Below are 18,470 nucleotides of genomic sequence, written 5' to 3'. Positions count from 1 at the left end.
GAGATTAGCAAGAGGATCAAGAGTTCAAAGCCATCCTCAGCGACACAGTGAGCCTGAGACCAGCTTGGGCTACATGAGGCGCTATCTCAAAATAAATCCTAGGCACGGTGGTGCATGCCTTTAATTTCAGCATTTGGGAGGCAGAGGCAGGCCGATCTCTGAGTTCAGCCTGGTCTACAAAGCAAATTCCAGGACAGCCAGGGCAACACAGAGAAACCTTGACCCCAAACAGACAAACAAAAAGTAGGTAAGCAAGGGCTGCAGAGATGTCTCAGCGGTTAACAGCACGTTTCTCCTGAGGATCTGAGTTCAATTCCCAGTACCTACGTCAGGTGGTTTACAAATGCCTGTAACCCCAGCTCCCGAGGGTCTTTGACCTCTGTGGGTAATTTGCAGTCATGCGCACATACCTCCCCCCTCCACATACACATAATAAAAACAGATGCTTAAATAGGTAAGCAAGCAGATAAATAGTAGATAAAACCAACGTTTAGACATTCAATGTGCACTTTAAGTTAACTTAAAATCTTATGTGTATGTACGTTTTGCTTGCAAATTTTTTTTTTTTTTTTTTTTTTGGCACCACTTGTGCATCATCTCCATAGATGCCAGAAGAAGGCGTTGAATTACCTGGAACAGGAGTTTACAGATGGTTGTGAGCCACAATGTGGGGACTGAGGATAGAACCTTGGTCCTTTAACGGGCAGCCAGTGCTCTTAACCCCTGAGCCATCTCTCAAGTCTCCAGAGGAGGAGATTCTGTTGCACCACGGAGAAAGCCTGAGGACACTCTGTTCAGTGAAGTGAACCATTTATGAAAAGATAGCTGCTGCGTGGATCTGCTAATTTTTTGAGACACACAAAAAAACAATCCCACACTGGTTTCCAGGAGGCAGCATGAGATGGGATCCGAGAGGTGTTGCTTAATGAACTTAGCTTCAAGTATCAGCAACGCGATCATGTCGATGACACGGCAATTCTTCAAGGTGGTTAGTGGGATGGGAAAGACGGCCCAGAGGGTCGAGGCCCCTGCGCCAAGCCAGAAAACCTGAGTTAGAACCCCGAGATCCACACCGTGGAGGGAGGGCACCAACTCCGGCACAGCTGTCCTCTGGCGCCCACATATGTTCTGCCCATGTCCCTCTGTCATGAATAAACACGCACAGTGAAAGTTAAGACAGTGAACTTTACGTTATTTAGAAGGTGCCGGGACTCCAACTTATTTTACGTGTGCGCGTGTGCCCCTGAGTGTATGTGTGCACACACAGGAGCTCATGGAGGCCGGAAGAAGACATCAGATTTCCTGGAGCTGGAGCTGCAGGTGGCTCCGGGTCACCATGGAGACCCTGGGAACTGAACTCGGGTCCTCTGCAAGAGCAGCAAGAGCTCTTAGATGCTGAGCCACCGCTCCAGCCCCCACCAAGCCAAAATGTAACTGTTTACTCAGCCTGAGGTGGATGAAGTCTCAGACGTTTCTCCTCGCTGTCTTGATCTCAAGACCTACCCCTTTCTGTCCACTCATGTCACTCTGCAAACAGCTCACGGGCGATTTCACGTGTTTTGAGGTGGAGAAGATCCCTGGCAAACTGGCCAGCGAGGCCAGATTTGTTGTTCAGAGCTGGTGGACTTTCCTTTTCCATAGCTGGCCCAGGACTGAGTCAGAAGACCAGAGTCCTAGTTTTCTGCTGTTGACTTGGTGAGGGAGCCCTCCTCTGGGCTGGGCTTCCCTCTGCAACGTGTCAGGTTTGTTTTACACGGCTTCTAAAACTTCCTCTCCAGTCCTGACCCTGCAGAATGTTGACTCCTTCAGCCCCTCAACTCTTCAGCCTCTTTATGCTCCTCTACCCTTTTCTCATATAGTTTAGCAAGCCTGCTGGGGGCAGGTTCTGATACACCCGTTTGCCTCAGGAATTCTTGCTTTTCCGATTGGATCCAAATGGAAATGGAAGGTAACAGGCCTTTAATTTAGGAAAGTCTTTTGTTTTAGTGAGCAAAGGGGCTTGTTGAAGGGGTAGAGTGGAGGTCGGGGGAGAGGCTGTCTGCCTCACCTTTGATGCAGATTTTAAGATCCCCTCCATGCGCAGCTCAGGCCTGAACTCACCATGCAAGGAGCCTGCACAGTTTTCAAGGACTCTGCACAGTTGCTGGCTAGAAATGCTAGAGCAGCCTAGCTGGCCTTAGAGAAGTGAGTTTAAGCGTGGATACCGATGAGGTCATCAACATCCTTAGTCTGAGCTGGAGTCTGGAATCTGGCATGAAGGCTCATAGGGCAGCTGTTTGTGGTTGCATTTTTTTTTCTTTCCCATCTGAAGAAAGTTCTGAGCTCACGATCAACCCTTCAGCGCCACGTGTTTCCATGTGAGGGAGAGGCAGAGCGTGGCTTGGGATGAGTGGAATGGGTGGGGATTTGGCGGAGAGAGTCAGGGGAGATGCAGTTTGTAAGATGAAAGATTCCAGTCTGTCTCAGATTGCTTCCTCCACCCTGCTTTTGCCTTTGAGAAGCCTCGTCTCTTCACTAATATTTATTCTTGGGTTTTTATTTTGTTTTGGAGATCTTGCAAAACTGCTGTTTGGTGACTGAGGGATTTTTTTTTTTTCTGTGAAAGAGATTTTTATGGATACCCCATACAACTGGGACCTTCAACATCGACATCCTTTAAACAGCCGGGATGGGGTAGGGTAGGGTGCAGTTGAGTGGGGCTGAGGCACAGCTGTGGGAGGCTCCTGGCCAGGCGGCTTTGGAATCTGGGACAGGACAGGATGGGGAGAGAGACAAGGGCCCCTTCCAAAACACAAGGGGAGGCCACACAACGATTCAGGCATCTCTGCCCCAGAGAACTCAGGGAGTCTTGCCAGCCGGCAAAGCTTTGCACGGGAGACACCAGGAGTTGGGAGTTACGGTCTGTTTGCATTTTTCAGAGGCTTATGTGTCTAATGGGAGAAAACAGGCACTCCTCTGTGCCAGAGAACAAGCCCAATGTAATAAAAAATAAGTGCACAGCGGGACAAGCCAGGATGCTTCACACAGAGGAGAGAATTAGAAAGAGATAAAGACAGTAATCCTAGAGTGTCAAAACTGAGGAGGGCATAGAGCTCCGGCCCAGCCTTTTTAACTCGCAGCCAGAGAAATCAAGAGCTTTGACATCCTAAAGTGGGCATCAAAAGTGAAATGAAAGTCTTCTTTTCAATTTTTATTTCATGTGGACGAGCGTTTCGCCGGCCTGTGTGTGTGTGTGTGTGTGTGTGTGTGTGTGTGTGTGTGTGTGAATGACCTGCCTGCCTGGTCCCTGAGGAGAAAAGAGGAAGCCTTCGGATGCCCTGGGAGTAGAGTTATAGTTGGTTGTTAGCCACAAAGTGGGTGCTGGGAACCAGTCCAGGGTCTTTGGCTCTATTAACCCGTGCTCTTCTGTGCCACCTCTGAGCCATCTCTGCAAAGACTTTTATTTTTATTTGTGTGTACGTATGTCTGTGAGCGTGCGGGTATCCACGGAGGCCAGAAGAGGATGTCAGATCCTCTGGAGCTGGAGTTGAAGGCAGCTGTGGACCGCTGGAGGTGGGCATTGGGAACCAAACTGTGGTCCTCTGAAGGAGCAGAGACCTGTAAGCCGTCTCTCCAACTCAACAGATCTTTCAGACCTTTGCCTAGGGCTCTGTATTTGAACACTGTGTCCATTTTGTGTAACCTTCCCAACCAGCCCACCTCATAATTCCCTTTTGCTCATCGTTCACCGGTTCCTTGCCTTTTTCCTCTTCTTTTCCTCCCCCTTTCTTCCCTCCCTCTCACGTCCCTTTTTCCTTTTCCTTCTCCTCCCCTTCCCCTGCCTTTCTCTCCCTTCTCTCCCCTTTCCTCTGTTGCTAAAGGTTGAACACCCGGCCTTGGGAGGGCAGGTGGTAGTCACAGCCGAGTCACACCTCAGTGCTAAAGCATCTGTAAGACCTCAGGGGGTTGTGAATACGAGACCCTAGGTTCCATCTAGGTAGTGTCCCCAGATAGAAGATGGCAAGGAAAGAGGGCAGGAAGCCGGACTCTTTCTCAAGTCATCCATTTTCAGCTCTTCATCCTGACACCACACTTCATCCTCTGGTGTCGTTTTGGTTTTCATGATAGAGCTTCTCTGTGTAGTCCCAACTGTCCTGAAACTCACTCTGTGGCCCATGTTGGACTTGAACTCCCAGAGCCACCTGCCTCTGCCTCCCGAGTGCTGGGATTAAAGGCGTGTGACACCATCACCATCCTCTAAGACTTAATCTCCAAATCTTGACTCTAGACCTGGCCTTAACCACTGGCTTATCTCCCTCCAAAAGTTTTAAGTGTTTTCTGTGCCTGGAGAGATGTCTCACGGGTTAAGAGCGTTGACCGCTCTTCCAGAGGACACAGGTTTGGTTCTCAGCACCTGCATGGCGGCTCATAACCATCTGTAGCTCCAGCTTCAGGGAGCTAATGTCCTCTTCTGGCTTCCGTGGGCCTCAGGCACACACGTGATGCATATACACACATGTAGGCAAAGCAAACACCCAGACACATAAAATAATAAGCAAGTAAACAAATCCTTGAAGAGTTTGCTGCTCAGCACTTGGCAGGCGATCGTCCAAACTCCACACTTGTTATTGGCTTGGCTTCCTCGTATCAAGCTGCTAATGTTCCCGGTGCCTTTAAATTCTAAGAGGAGTTTGGGAGTTCTTGGCAATTTGCGCCTGCGGGAGATACGAAGGATTCCTTGCGTGCAGAAACCCAAAATGTCTCTCTGTTCTTTGTCCAGTATCTTCTAAGGGAGAACCGCTGAGTTGAAAGAAGAATTAAGGTTAATGTTTGTCTTTTACATTCAGGAAGGGATAGAGTCTGAGACTCAGTCACATTTGAATTTTGGATTAAGTTCCTGTTCCGACCGGGATCAGAGTGAGGGCTGGGAAACTGTCTTTCGGCTAGGGTGCAGCCGAGGTCTAACGCTGGTGCTTATGTTTCGGCTAATGTCTTACTGTGGTGAATGTACTGCAGAAATATTACACAGTGGTTTCCAGGCCAAGTGGGAACTGTGGGAGCAGGAGGCTGCCAGGCCACTGTGCGTCTCAGTGAGCACTTACCATACTTGTAAGTACTAAGTACTAAGCTCCATAGGGAGCTTCCTGCTGAGCCTGTGCAGTGAGGATTTTGTTCCGTTTTGTTTTGTTATTGCTGTTTAATCGGGCTCTTATGTCTCGCTCGCTGGCCCCAAGCTTACTGTGCAGCTGGTGATGACCTCATTCTCCTGCCTCCACCTCGTTAGTGCCAGAATTTATAATGTCCTTCAAGTCTAAGGAAGGTAAGAATGTAAGGATCCAGGTTTGTTCCTTATCTCTTCTATGAGACCTAAAATTTGGTGAAAATGAGCTGCCTTAGAAAACCAGTTCATCCTGGGAACTCTCCTGTAGAGTCATTCAGGTACAAGGAAATACACCTGGAGGAAGACGTCCAGGCCATCACTCCCCCGGCACCATGCCCTTCGTCACTTCCTCCCTCCCCCTGCACCCTGCCCTTCGCATCCTGCCCTTTCCTTTCTTTTGTGTGGAACTGCAGACAAATCCTCTCCTGGTTTAGTTTTCCCATCTGAGAATAATAGAGGAGAACCTTACCTGAAGCCTCTATCCATCCTCGGTTCAATTTGCTCATTTCAATAGCTCTCTAAGTGTTCATGAAGAAAGATGCCGGGGTCAACTCAAAATATTTATATTACTCTTTGTTTCCAGAAGGAAGGCTGGCACAGGCCTTCGCTGGCATAGCACCCATCTGCCCACGTCAGAGGACACAGGAGGGATGGCAGTGTGGAAGGCAGATGCGACTGAGAGGGAGCCATGCTTCAGCAGCTTGTCATTGTGTCATTAAGGTGTTCCTGTGGGAGCCGAGAGCAGAGGCAGGAGACGTGGGAGGGAGGGAGGAAGGAGGAGGGAGCAAGGGTAAGGAATGGAGGAGATGAAGGGGTCCATGCCAGTACCGCATTCATCCCTGTCACGAGGAGAGCTCTATCAAACCAAGGCCAGGCCTATAAATCAGGCCATAATTAGTTGCGAAGAGAAAGCTTTAACATCCTCATCAAATTGATTAATTCATCTTTCGGCTCAGGACAGCCTGGCCCTGCCTCGGAAGCTTGCCCAGCTAGGTGGGAATGGAGATGGAAAAAGGGTCAGTTCTAACTGGGGAGACCCAGGACCCAGCTGAGATCTGTTCCTCTGCTTACCCGTGGGAAGAATGCTCGGACAGGATGTCGGTGTGGTGGGCTCTAACTTAGTCCAGAATCTAGAGTCTGGAGAGTCAAATGAATATATCGGCTCTCTCTGAATCAGCCCCGATAGGACCGGCAAGGTATTTTCCTAGTCTGTGTCTCAGTTTCCCCATCTGTAAAAGGGACACATTAAGAAGACTCTTAGCGTCCTGCTACTTAAGACATTGTAATATCTGCTGGCAGAGTGGGCACATATTTGCCAGGTATAGGGGGCAGTCATAGCCAAGACTCTATACAGATTCCCTTTCTAGGGCATCTAAGAGAAGATGAAGGGCTTGGAGTAAGCTGAATGATTAGCTCTTGCCTTAACCTTGGGATAACCAATCATTGTCCGTTCCTGAGACCCAAGCCATAGACACGGTGCTGGCCCCATCCAGGCAGCGTAGATCATTTTGCTCTGTAAACAGCACTGGGATTGACCTTGAGGGAGGGGCTTAGATTTCCACCCTCACAGTTTAGTGACTCACATGACTTTGTTTGAAACCCTCCCCCTTTGGTAAGCTCGGTTTCCCTAATAAGGAACGTGTCCAATCTGGTAACAGGTATAAATGGTCCTTTACAAATCCAAGACATTGTTTAAATACAAAGCGCTTTCTAAGCCATTGCACCAAACCCCTGATGCTAACCGCCCCTGAAGCACAAACAAAAGAGGCTCTTTCCAGGGTAGGCTCCTTTGTTTGAAGGGATCTGTGTTGCCTACTGGTTAGATCCTGCTGCTTCCTATTCCTATTTGTTTAGTTACTTATTATTATTATTATTTTTGTAATGTGTACAAGTGTTTCCCTTCATGTATGTCTGTGTACCACAAGCTTGCCTGGTGCTCACAGAGGCCAGAAGAGGATAAGAGATCTCCTGAAAGTGGAGCACTGTTGTGAGCTGCTGTGTGGGTGCTGGGAACCAAACCAGACTCCACTGGGAGAACAGCCAGTGCTGGAAACTGCCGAGGCATCTCTCCAGGCTCATCACTTCCTAACCACTTAGTACAGATGAAGGTTTTGTACATGGTGATGCTGGGTTACGTCTAGTAACCAATTCACTGGGTTAGAACAACTGGGGTGATTTCTTTGCCGTTAGGGGTGGTGGTGTGAAAAGGCTTCTCCTTACATAATAGAAGTTTTGCAAGCAGAAATGATGTGACCCTTAAGGAATGAGAATGTTTTGTTCATTAATAGGTTTTCTCCGCTGACAAAATGAGCCAGTTCAAGTCAAGTTAAAGCATAAAAGGAAGGTATACTGGGTGCAGCCCTCAGGCAGGTTCCTTGGTCCCAAGAAACGAGGCCAGGGAAGTTGCCGTGGGGTGTGAGAAAGAAAGGAGGGGGAAGAGAAAGAGAAAATGTGTGCGCATGCAGGTGGAGAGAAAATGCAGAGGGAGGGAGGAGAACCAAAATGTCTGGAATTTACAGAAAAGCCCAGCCCCTGGGCTGGAAAGTTCAAGGTAGAGGGCAGAGCCTGCCAACCATGCCCTATAACGGTAGGGACTGAGGGATGCTGGGAGAACCTGAAGGCCAGGTCCACTATGATATGTTACATATGCACCTCAGCTACTTACCCGGGGCCTGAAACCCAACATCCATTTTTTTGTATTTTTCTTGAGACCCAGAACATGATCTGTCTAGCACTTGCTGACAAAGGCCTCCCTCTTGAGGATGTTGGAAAAGCAAGAGAAGGGACCTGGGTCCTTGGCGGACAGTATGGAAGAGAGCCCTCTGCCTACAAGGAACGCAGACTGTTTGTGAGAGAAGAATTGACTTCTATCCCATTGAGCCATTGAGTGTTAGGATATCTTTATTACAAGGGTTTGTTTGTTTATTTATTTAATGAAGTAGAGTTGGGGATTAAGCTATTTTAATAGAAGCCGAAGCACCAGGGATAGGAGAAAAAGAGGCTTTCAGATGAAAGGACAAGACAGAGGCAGAGCCATGTGTGTGGGTGAAGGCTTCTTAAAGAAGAGTCGCAGAAAGCCAGACGTAATAATCGTGGGCCCAGAATCCTCCGGGGGAGCCACTTGGAGGGGTTCATCATTCTAGCTGATTATTCATTTGTAGTGAATGCCCCTCAAGAGGCCAGAAGATTTTGACTCGTGTTTCTATCCCTAGGCCAGCCACAAAACATACCAAATGTTTAAGACGAAACCCATTTCTCACTACTTTGGTTTTACGTTGTTGTGCTTCGAGACCAAATCTCACCTTAGAGACCATGTTGGCTTGGAGCTCATACGTAGCCCATACTAATCTCTAACTTCTGTCGATCCTCCTGCCTCAGCCTCCCCAAAATGGCTGAGAGTACAGGTGTGAGATACCACACCTGGTGACGACACTTCAAAAACAAAAACAAAAACCGTGATAACAGGTCCAGGTACTCATTTTGATCTTGAAGGCTGGGTCCGAGTTGGTCTTCAGACCGCCCTCTCATAGTGACTTCATTAAGAAACTCCCCACAGAGACTCAGGTGTACTTCTTCAAGGTCACTTGTCTCATTTTCCTCTGCCTTGTACCATCACAGAGTAGGAAACCTTATTCTAGTCCTAAAAAAGAAGGTCAAGGGGGGGGGGGGAACGAATGAAGCAGAGCCAAAAAGAACTTTCTCTAGACGGACCCACCGATCTCCAGCTCTGACCCTGGGCTGGGGGAAGTCTCAGGGACTATAGGCCTGGAGATGCAGAGTTTAAGTGTCCAAATGACTTGTCGTGAGCCCCAGGAAGAGGAGGAGGAGTTGGCAAAGTATAGACTCTGCTTCCTTGGACTTCTGGTGTGTCTAGGAAAACTGACTGACTGGACTGTGGGTGACCTGTTAGCTTCCTTGTCAGCTGGTGATCCATTCCTCGGAGGTTTCACCGGAGCCTACCGACTGCCTTGAAGAAGCATCTGATGGTCAGCCTGTCCCTGGAATGCGATCCTGGAAAGACTCAGAGTTGCTCTTCAGAATGTTTAGCTGAGCAGATGGATTGGAATGTAAGCACTGAAATGCCTCCTTTGAAAAGCCAAGAGCTGCTGCTGGAGTCTAGTAGCCAAGGGATGGGGCAGAGGCAGAGGGGAGCTACGGGGACTGAGGGGCACAACGATGACAATAAAGCAGAAGCATTCTGCCAGTAGCCATAGGTGGGGCGTCAGAGTGGCGAGGAGGGATGGCCTCACTTTGTTATGCCACTAGCCCCGATCTCAGGCCAGGGCCGAGAGGAAAGCGCAGGCTGCAGATGTTCCCCGGCTCATCTCACAGCTCACCAAATATTACAGCCTCGCACATAAAAACCTGAGCGCTAAGCTGCCAGGGGCGTTAAACTCAAGGAGCTGTGACCAGAAACAGGCGGGTTCTGGGGAAGCTGCCTCGGGGCCAGCAGCTCCCACTAGACCCTGCCGATTCTGAGACAGAGCAGCAAACAGCAGCCTGAACTCACCTCTGCCTCTTGCCTCTCCCCACAGAGGAGCGGGTACAGGAGTCCTGCAACTCCTTCCCGGGAGCGGGGCTGCCTCTGAGCTGGAAATAAATGCCTTCAAGCCACATAAATCAACGAAAATTAGTAGGAGTCAAAGTAAAGATCCATCCTTCACCACTTGGATGTTTGAGCCAAGGTTCTTCTGGGTGATTTAGAGTCGTATAATTGAGTGATCTGATCTCACTTGCTTTTTTTTTCTCTCTCTCTCTCTCTCTTCCATCCTCTTTCCTTTCCAGACAAAATCCTCTCCTCTGGGGCAGGCTTCCACTGGCCTTTAGCTCCTCGGGCTGGAGCAGGTGTGCTCACCTGTCAGCTTGGCACCCTTGATGGATCTCTGCGCTATCTTGGTTGGTCTCCTCTCTGCCTGCCCCTCAATGAATAGTCTGCCCCAGGCTACGTATGAGTTGTGGGGTGGGAGATAGCGTTCCTCATTGCTGCTCTCTCCTGCCCCTGCAGAAGTGGCAAGGTATGGCTGCTAAGGTCCCACCGAAAGGTCACGTCATCCTGGAATGCAGACCGAAGAGAACCTTTGACCTCTGAACCGGGGAGAAGATGGATAATGGCATGAAGGTTTCCCAGCTTCATGACCTCTGCCAGGCTGAGAACGCAATCTACAAGTTGAGTGATGTTCCAGGCAGGACCCAGAGAAATTAGGGGCTTGTATTCACATCAAAAAACACACACACACACTTCTGGGACAGCCAGGTCTACACAGAGAAACCCTGTCTCAAAAACAAAACAAAACAAAACAAAACAACCCAAAACAACAACAAAAACAACAAACCAACCAGCCAACCAACCAACTAAACGAACAAATAACCTCCGCCCCTTCCCCACACACCAACTTGCGAGATATGGTGGTTTATGCCTTTAATCCTAGCACTAGGGAGGCAGAGGCAGGTGGACCTCTGTGAGTTTGAGGCCAGCCTGGTCTAACAGAGTGAGGTTCACACCAGAGCTATATAGTGAGGCTCTGTTTAAAAAACAACAGAACAGAACAGAACAGAACAGAACAGAACAGAACAGAACAGAACAGAACAGAACAGAACAAAGTCAAGTGTTGGGGATATAGCTCAGTGGTAGAATGCAAGCAAGCTAGAGTTACCTGAAGGGGGGGAACTGAGAAAATGTCTCCATAAGATCCAGCTGCAGGACGTTTCTTACATTAGTGATTGATAGGGAGGAGCCAGCCCATTTATGGATGGTACCATCCTTGGGCTGGAGGTCCTATGTCCTGTAAGAAAGCAGGCTGAGGAATGAAGCCATGATGAGCAAGCCAATAAGCCTCCACGGCCTCTTCATCATCAGCTCCTGCCTGTAGGTTCCTGCCCTGTTTGAGTTCCTTCCTGATTTCCTTTGATGAGGAACAGTACTATGGAAGTGTAAGTCAAATAAACTTTTTCCTCCCCAAGTTGCCTTGGTTATGGAGTTTCATCAAAGCAGAGTAAACCTAAGACACCTTGTGGAAACAAGGCCTTGGGTTTGATCCCAAGCAACACACACACACCTCTATACAGACACAAGATCCAGACAGACAACGTGGAAAAGGGAAATGGGAGTAAAATTTAGAGTTAGGGAGACACAGATTCAAATCCCATCTTTGTCTCTTACTGTGTATATGAGCTTGGATACATTTCTTCAGCTCTTTGCGCCTCCGTTTCCACCTTAATGTTATCTGAAGTTAAGATAATGATGCACTCCCAAAGAGATCCAGCGAAGATTGAATGATGTCATTGGTGTTACGTAGTTGGCATACGGTTCCTAGAACATAGTCTTTGCTTACAGCATGACACCTTTCTGCTTCTCCGGTCTTGTTCGTGGCTGACTATCATGCCTATAATAGTTCCTATTATGGGCCTCCCAACTTCTAGCATCTAGCTCAGTCTGCTAAAGGCTCTGTCTGAGTTGGCTAGCTGATAGGCAGAGAGGATGTTTTACTTTTTTTTTTTTTTTTTAGATTTATTTATTTATTATGTATATAGTATTCTGCCTGAATGTATGCGTGTGAGCCAGAAGAGGGCACCAAATCTCATTGTAGATGGTTGTGAGCCACCATGTGGTTGCCGGGAATTGAACTCAGGACCTCTGGAAGAGCAACCAGTGCTCTTAACCTCTGAGCCATCTCTCCAGCCCCCGATGTTTTACTTTTTAAAATAACTTATTTAATTTTATTTTGTGTACATTGGTGTGAGGGTGTCCGCTCCCTTGCGATTGGAGTCACAAATAGTTGTGAGCTGCCATGGGGGTGCTGGAAATTGAACCCGGGTCCTTTGAGAGAGCAGGCAGCGCTCTTAACCACTGAGCCATCTCTCTGGCCCTGAGGATGGGTTTCTAGAAGAGGAGGAGGAGGAAGAGGAGAAGGAGGAGGAGGAGGAGGAGGAGGAGGAAGAGGAGGAGGAGGAGGACTAGAATACACCTACTCTGGAGAAGAAGGAAGACACACGACATTGTGAGGTGCCACTAGCTTCAGATCTAGCCTCAGCCACTTACTAGTACTGAGTCTGGGAAATCCCTTGGGCCTTCTTATCCTTCATCATAAAATAGTTATAATTCTTGCCACAGGGTGGCTCCGAGATTCCCCTTAGCAAATCCCTGTACAGACATGAAGAAGTGGTAACTATTTTACGGGCAGAGCTCTTCTCAGGAAGGGAATTCCACTTAGAAAATGGGTGGGTATGTGGCTCTCACACGGACAATGTCACTGACACTTTAGAGATGGGGAAATTCCACTTGGCCTAAGAGAGGAAGAGGAAGAGGAAAGGGAAGGGAAAGGAGGAGAGGGAAGGAAGGTAGGGGAGGGGAGGAATGGGAGGAGAAAGGAAGGGGAAGGTAGAGAAGAGACAGCAAAGAGGAAGAGTGAGGTGTCAACAGAAGGGAGGGGCCAGGAAGTGGTGAAGAGACCACTGAATCCCTCTGCTGTTGGACTAACCTGTGGGTATTTTAAAAACAACGGTGCCCGCTGCGCCCATTAAAGCTGTGTTCTCCTTTACAATGCAAATTTCTTCCTCCCTGACCCCTACAACATCCCTGAGTTCATCTCCTCTTTGGATCTATCTTCTCCTTGGTTCTATCCCCTCCTTGGGTCTATCCACTCCTTGGGTACGTCTGTTCAGCTCATTTTTGGAGGGCATAAGCCCTGTCATTTGGTGATTGGCATAAATTCTTTCGTTTATGCTCCGTACGACTTCCCATCGCTGAAGAAGCGGGGGATTAGAAAGCTGGGCTAATGGGCTCAAGATCACACAAGTGGCTGGGATCGGAGGGAATTCAGTCAGGTCTAGCTCTGGACCCCGTCTTGTGTCACCTCACGTGGGCCTTGATTTTTGAGACTTGGAAGATCTCAAACCTTCCTGGCTTTGGCTTTCTTCTCTCTTTAAGAAGCGCCCTATTGCTCCTCTCTGCAATTTTGATAGATGAGGTGGAAATAGTCATAAAGTGCCTTGAGAGCCATTAAACAGACAACCCCACTGCAAAAGCGGGCTGTTATGACCACCACATGCTACGTGTGAAAGCCCTGCTCAACCCACCTTGCTCTGAGAAGCCGGAGGACCCTCCCTGTTTCATTTTTTTCCCCCTCTAGTCAGGTGCCAGCTCTCTTCCGCCTTGTTTTTTCTCAGCAGACACTGAGCGCATGAGGCTCCAGTCAGGTGGCCTGGTGGAGACATTTGCTGCAAAGCCTGATAACTGAAGTTCAGTCCTGGGAGCCCACATGGTACATAGAGAGAATTAGCTCTTGTAGAAGCTGAACATGTGTGAATTCCCTAAAACTATCCAACTCTAGGGCCTGGAGAGGGCAGAACGCTTGCTACCTAAGTATGAGGACCTAAGCGTGATCTCTAGCAGCCACATAAAAACCTGCATGTGAGGTGGGGTGGCTCAGTGGTTAAACCCCTGTGTTGCCGAGCCTGGCAGTCTGAGTTCAGTTCCCTGGTCCCACACGGTAGAAGGAGAGATTCAACATCCGAAAATTGTCCTCTGACCCCCACATGTGTTGGGGCACGCGCGTGTCTCCCATAATAAATGAAAACGAAATAAAAAAGCCAGGCAGGGTGGTGTGCACCTGCAAACCCAGTGCTGGGGCAATGCAGGTAGGGAGATCCCTGAGGGTGCGGGTCCGCCATGCCAGTCTAGCTGAACTGGTGAGCTTCAGGTTTGCTTTATGACTTTGTCCTGAAACCAAAGCAAACCCAAACAAAAAGATGGAAAGGCAATAAGGGAAAGTTCTCCATGCTGAGTTCTGGCCAACCCCACAGACAAAAAGGTACATGCACACAGGCACACACACACACACAGGCACAGACAGACAGGCAGACACATATACACACACAGGCATACACACAGAGAGACAGACAGACAGACAGGCACACACACTCATACATGCACAGACAGACAGACACACACACACACTCATCTCTCCAAGTCCAAGCACCAAGATCATCTCAAAGGAATTCCTTCTTTTCACCCACCCCTCCAGCCCTTCCAAAGTTAGGCACTGACATACCATAAAATGTGCAATGTCTCTTCAGAATAAAAGCCCCATCCCTGACCTTTGCAGTGTTTGCTGATTTCCTTGGTGTAAATACTCCTACCTTATCTGATTGCCAGACTTCCTTCTTTGAAGACAATCAAAGTGAGCCGTGAAGTAGGAGCATAAAGCATTGTCTTTATACAGACATCACAGCAGAAACAACCCCTGAAGGTGAGGTAACAGTCAGATTTAACAAGATGATTAGGAAGCAACACCATATCATCTATCTGTCTGTCTGACTGTCTGCCTGTCTATTTATTTAACTGAAAGACAATTCTTGGGCAGTATGTTCAACATTTTATATCCATGGAATGGAATCAAACCCTGACTGAGGCTACAGGGTGTACACGAGAAATCAGCTGGCAACAGAGTAGAAAAACAAAGAAAGGAAGCCTAAAGACACGGAACCCTTCCCTGGGATCTGTTGACTGCAGCCAGAGCCAGGGCCGGATCACACAGTGGCGACAAGTTCCAGGACGGGAGGAAAGAAGCAGGAAGGGCAGGGTGTGCTGGGCAGTGGGTTTTGAAGCTGTAAGTCGCCCTCGGTATTTACATAAAGATAGTTTGGCTCTATCTCTCAGAAATACGCACAGGAAGAACGGGAGATTCGATCACTTGCTTTATGAATCTGCCGCTGCACCATGTCGACACTGTCAGAAATGGCGGCGTTCCATTCAGATTCAAATTTCAGGAGAAGGAAATAAATGCCAGGACATCATCACTGGCCCTTAATACAAGACCTCTACCCCACCTAAAACTCCATCCCCACCCCACCCACCAATCCACCCCCACCACCCCGAGAGGTCCTTTCACTGCTGCCTGTGTGTACCAGTGTCACACACCTCCTGTAACGGCTGGCTCTGCAGGCCTAACCAACCGAAGAGTGAAACACGCCAAGGATCCTGCCCGTCTGTCCCCGCTTTCCTTTTCTACCACAGACCTCTTCGAGAATCCGGTCTTTCAACAGGAGTGACAGCTTTTCTAACAAATGATCCTCACAAAGGAGAGGGGGGCCGGGTTCTGATTCCTCCAATTGGGTCATCGTGTCAAAGCACAGCGGTTCAGAGATTCACAAAGTCCACCAAATCCAGGGGACGGGGCACTGGGAGGAGAGCCCGGCAGGGCAGGTGTCATCCAGACATGCTCTGAGGGCTGATGGAGCTGGTGGAGTGGGCAGGACACTGCGTACTCGGAGGTCTGGCTGGCCGTCTGTCCTCCACAGAAAGAGCTGCCGAGTTAGGGTGTTTTGGTTTAAAATTTCTGGTGGGGACAGGAACCCCTGAAGGGAATACATTTAAAAATAGTGGACACAGGGAAGGGGACGAGAGTAGCTCAAGAAAACAATTAGTAAAAAGAAAAGGAAAATAGAGTCTTGTCAATGGGTTTCGAGGGTTCTGACAAGGAACTGAAGGGAGGCTGGAAGGAAGGATGGAGAGGGCCGTTCTTTGGATGCCAGCCCCGCATGGCTGAGCTGGCCCTCCATCTGGGAGTTTCTTCCTGCTCTGGGGCTCTTCAGGCTCTGAGCTGGAGTCTGAACCCCCATCGAAGGCAGGGATGGTGCCACCTTTGGCCTCGGTGTAGAGGCTGTCGTCTGAGGAGGGGTGCAGCTGGGCACTCGACCTTGCCTTCTCCAGAAGAGCATTCCCCTGCTTATCCTCAGTGGCTTGCTGGTGTGTGTGGCTTTTTTCCTTCGCCTATACTGGATATGCTCTGTTGTTTTGTCTAGGATTTGGGGCCCGGGGGTGCCTTCTCTCCTTGGAGTGATGGGACTGAGTCCCGCAGACTGTGAAAGCTGCCTTCCATGTGGTCCCGTTTTCGCTCCAGTGCTCGATGATGAGCCCGTTTGTCTGCTTCACTCTCCTACTGCCCAGGGAGAGGACACTGCAGCCTCGGCCTGGGAGAGGCGGGGTGAGGCAAGCCAAGTGCCCCCTCACACATACTCACTCACTCACTCACTCTATCCTCCCTTCACACACACACACACACACACACACACACACACACACACCACGGGTGACAACCACCACACTCATACTTACTTATTTTTGAACATGCACAGTTGTGTACACATGAGTGTGGGGACCTGAAAAGGCCTGAGGAGTTGGATCTCCTGGAGCTAGAGTTCCGGGCAATTGTAAGTCATCTGACCTGAGTGCTAGGAATCAGGCTTGGGTCCTTCCCAACATGCACTTTCAACTGCCTTTTGAGTCAACTCCAGTCCTAGAGCACTTTTCTTTCTTCCTTTCCTTTTAAGATGTATTTCATTGTTTTAAGCGCATGAGTGTTTTGCCCGAATGTATGTCCGTATGGCATGCGCACGCCTGTGGCCTGAGGTTAGAAGAAGACCTCCATTGACAGATTCCCCTGGGACTAGAGTTATAGACAGTTATGTGGGTGCTGGGAATCGAACCTGTGTCCTCTACAAGAGAACCAAGTGTCCTTAATCTCTGAGCCACTCTCTAGCCCGCAGTCTTTATTTTAAAACACGATTTGCTTAGTTTTAACTTTCACAATTTCAGGTCTTTTATAAAACAACTGTTTTCCAATAATTCTTGAGTATTTAACAGTTGGTATCCACAAGTCAAGATGTGGCAGCCGCAGGCCACCCCTAGTGACCCATAGTTGCACATGCAGACAGACAGGGTGTAGCCCGGAAGCTGAGGCATGCTGCAGAAGGTGCCAAAATGTCACACACACACATATTGCTATTCTAGAGACAAGAATTGCAAAAGATACAGTACACTGAATTGAAAATGGTTATTTACTTCAGTCTCAAAGATTCCTAACTGGAAATGCTCATCCAGGTCTATTCCCTAACCAGAAACAAGAATCTGTCTGGGGCTGCTTTGTAGGACGTGGCGTTAGTCAGAAGCCTGTCGGGAAATGGATGGCAGACTTAACAGAATTTGTGAAGAGTTTTTTTGTTGTTTTAAAAAAAAAAATTTTTTTTTTTTTGAGACAGGGTTTTACCGTGTAGCCCCTGACTGGCCTGCAACTGGCTTTGTCAATGTGGCTGCTCTTGACCTCCCAGAGCTCCCTCTGCCCCTGCTTCTTGAGTGCTGGGACTAAGAGAGTATGACACCATGCTCTGGCTGAGAAGAGTTTAATAAAGTCATGTTTACAAAACTGCAGGCAGGGATTCAGAGAAGTCCCTAGAGAAGACGCCAGCCAGAGCGGGAACCATTGGGCCATGCCAGGCCTGATGGAAGCAGAAGCCCCCAGGAGGAAGAGGGCTGCTCCCCTAGGAGCTGTGGTCTTTAGTGAAGGAACACAGACTGTCAGCCTGAGGCCCAGCAGAGCAGGGACCTGTCACACAAAGAGCCAAGGCTGCGGTTCCTGTGTCCCGGTATCTGCCAGGGACCTTCTTCCTGACACAAACATATTTCCAGCTCCTCTCTAGAAACTGTGGGTAAAGCCACCCTCTATCTTGTTTTTTTTTTTTTTTTTTTTTGAGACAGGGTCTTGCTCCCTCTGGCTGGCTTGGAGCTCACTCTGTAGACCAGGCTGGCCTTGAGTTTGCAGAGATCTGCCTGCCTCTGCCTCCCAGTGCTGGGGTTTAAGATGTGTGCCGTCATGGTTGCCTTCCCCCTTTCCATTTTGGAGACAGCGTCTTGGTGTGCATCTCAGGATGGGCTGGCCTGGAACCTGCTCTGTAGTGAGTGTGCTGAAGAAACACACAAGACAGTGAGTTCATAGACTTATTTACGACCAAGAGTGGAATGGTTGGGTTAAAAGAGACCCAAAATGGCTCTGGAAGGGCAGAGATATCATCTAGCTCATCGTAAGTAGTAATTTCCCACACAGCGTCAAGACTAATGCTTCGTGAAGGGCAACTTTGGCACTGGTGAGAGGTCACAGAGATTAAGGTACTTGCTGCCATGCCTGACATATGATAGTAGGAGAGGCCCAGTTCTTGCAAGTTGCAAGACCTCCACTTTTGTCTTGGCATGTGTGTGAGCTAAATTTTAATATAGGTAATTTTCCTCCTTTCCTCTTTCCTGTCCCTCTGTCCTTCCCCACCCAAACCTCTCCTTCCCTGCCTTCCTTCCACCTTCCCTCTTATTCCTTTTCTTTTCTTTTTTCCTCTCTCACTCTTTTTGTGTTTCATTATTTGTTGCAGGATGGCTTAAGCAAAGCTTATGTCTCGGCTACACTCCAGAGCTGACTAGCCCAAGCTCTAAGGGAGCCAGGGTTATAAGGAAGAGCAAAAGCCCTGGTCTTTCCTTTTCACTTCCTGCCTCTTGTTCTTTTCC

The 18,470-nt window shown here is 48.8% G+C and overlaps 1 long non-coding RNA gene across 1 annotated transcript; it reads left to right on the top strand.

The window, feature by feature from the left end:
• The first annotated feature begins 9,041 nt into the window (after nucleotides 1-9,041).
• Nucleotides 9,042-11,087, top strand: LOC132655397 (uncharacterized). The gene is made up of 3 exons (XR_009593209.1): nucleotides 9,042-9,207; nucleotides 9,926-10,036; nucleotides 10,146-11,087. It is a non-coding gene; the product is annotated as an uncharacterized LOC132655397 (long non-coding RNA).
• The last annotated feature ends 7,383 nt before the right edge of the window (nucleotides 11,088-18,470 follow it).

This window comes from Meriones unguiculatus, chromosome 7 (genome assembly GCF_030254825.1).
Source record: "Meriones unguiculatus strain TT.TT164.6M chromosome 7, Bangor_MerUng_6.1, whole genome shotgun sequence".
Lineage (NCBI taxonomy): Eukaryota > Metazoa > Chordata > Mammalia > Rodentia > Muridae > Meriones > Meriones unguiculatus.
This window is presented reverse-complemented; position numbering and strand designations above follow the sequence as displayed.